The 1,997-nt window shown below is 38.4% G+C and overlaps 1 long non-coding RNA gene across 1 annotated transcript; it reads left to right on the top strand.

Moving 5' to 3' along the window:
- The first annotated feature begins 6 nt into the window (after positions 1–6).
- On the top strand, positions 7–1,959 carry LOC122333660. The gene is made up of 3 exons (XR_006248653.1): positions 7–146; positions 368–452; positions 1,354–1,959. It is a non-coding gene; the product is annotated as an uncharacterized LOC122333660 (long non-coding RNA).
- Positions 1,960–1,997: the final 38 nt, after the last annotated feature.

Here is a 1,997-nt window from a genome sequence, read left to right as displayed (position 1 = left end):
TGACAACCAAAAGCGTCCAGATTGTCCAGGCCACAGAGACCACTGCTACTCGTAAGAGAGGAGGCGTTCCCTCCAAAACGATAGACCTGGGAGCAGCTGCGCATTACACTGGCAATAAGCCCTCCACCAACACAAACACAAGCCAGGTAAATGACAGAAAAACTAGCTACTGTACCAGCACTAATCTTTTCCTCTTTAATTAAATCTCTCTGGCCTTTGGACACCTCGATAATGCAATGTTGAGGAGAGATTTGGTAATAAATAGTCTCAAATGAATTGGTAAACTTTAAAATAACGTAGACTCTACACTGACATCTTGTGGTAGATGTTAAGAGTGTTTCAGTTTGTCTTTTCTTTGTTGCCATAGACCACATCAGCAGTGAGCCAGCCCAGTTCTGGTTTGGTAGACTTGTTTTCAGCAGAACCTGCACCTGCTCAACCAGCTTCCCAAGGTAACAGTAGAAACATGCATCCTCTTTGGGTTTCTTTAAGTTAAGTGAATGTATAGTTTTGGCTGAGGGGGAAAAAAATAAATCAAAATAAATAAATAAAATAAAAATATGCACGGGCACACACACACACATATAGGATGCTTAGGAGAAGTAGGGTTGCAATGATCTGCTACTTTTCACAACAGTAAAAATAAATACCAAGAGTGCTTTATGTAAAAAAACAAACAAAAAAAACATGTGGTTTTCAAACCACTTTAAAGGGAATCAAGTATTGCTCAGAGGGCTGACAAGCTACAATGGAGGTGGACTGGAAGCTTGAAGCATCGAACCTGTCATAAATAGAACATTGTTGCACATTTAGAGTCATTTACATAAGGTAAACATTTCCGTCAAACTACTGTTTGGGTCAAATACAGTTGTGCAAGCTGTAGTTGGGTATACATGAAGAAAGGATGAGGAGATAAGTCAAAGTAGCCGGAAACACTTTGCTATTAGTTTGACAGTGTGCACGTAAAGGGAGCTACACACAGTGAAGTTTAGCATATGTGCTCTCCTGCTGCCTGCTAAAGCATTTAGTCACCGGGGCCAGATGTCAAAGCGGTCCCTGGTGAGTGTGTAGTGCTGAGCAGATGCGTAGATCTCTCTCCTCACTGTCCTGCTCCCTCCACCACCAGCCGAACAGCTGCATCTGTCCTCCTCCACATAACTCTAGCCACAGGCTGCTGGAATGTAACGTGACCGGAGTGTGTGTGTGTGTGTGTGTGTGACCCTCACAGACTCCAACAGATGTTTTTTATTCTGTGTTCTCCAATTGTGTCTTTTTCTTTGGATATTAGTAGAGGATTGATATGTTTCACAAATCTAGAATGTCATAATTGAATTTCTCTCTCTTTCGTTCTAGGTTCAGGCTCTGACCTGATAGCTGGTTTTGCTGATTTCTCCTCTCCTGCAGCTGCAGCTAGTCTTCCTTCATCAGCTGGTATGTTTATATAACCTCTTAGAACACCATCAGGTCAAAAATACAACCTGAAACTCTGGATTATTTTTACTTTTACTTACAACAACATACACCTCTGTTCAAATATATTTGGGGTCAGCTATTTATTTAAAATATCTACCAGGGACATATATTACATTTATCAAAAGTGACTTTTACATTTTTACCAAAGATTTCTATTTTATTTATCAAAGGGAAAAAATGTTTCCACAAAATTCAGAATATTCATAATATTAGAATGAAGATTGGAGATGCTGAGTATTGGAATAATGGCTGCTGAAAATTTAGCTTTGCAGGAATAAGGTACAGGAATAAGTAAATTTTAAATATATATTTAAATAGAAAAGTTATTTAAAATTTTAAATAAACTATAAAATGTCTTAACTGAGATACATGCATCAAAAGAGACTTTTGACCATTATTATGTTTTCAAAAGTTACAACTGGTATTTTCTGACTCATCAGTTAATTTTGTTTTTGGAAAACCCTATAAAATTGGGTGGGTTTTGGGTTATATGACCCCAATCAGGTGTGTTTCTCAAGGCTGTT

Source organism: Puntigrus tetrazona, unplaced genomic scaffold, assembly GCF_018831695.1.
Source record: "Puntigrus tetrazona isolate hp1 unplaced genomic scaffold, ASM1883169v1 S000000312, whole genome shotgun sequence".
Classification (NCBI taxonomy): domain Eukaryota; kingdom Metazoa; phylum Chordata; class Actinopteri; order Cypriniformes; family Cyprinidae; genus Puntigrus; species Puntigrus tetrazona.
The sequence above is the reverse complement of the archived record's forward strand: the minus strand, read 5'-3'. Positions and strand labels throughout refer to the sequence as shown.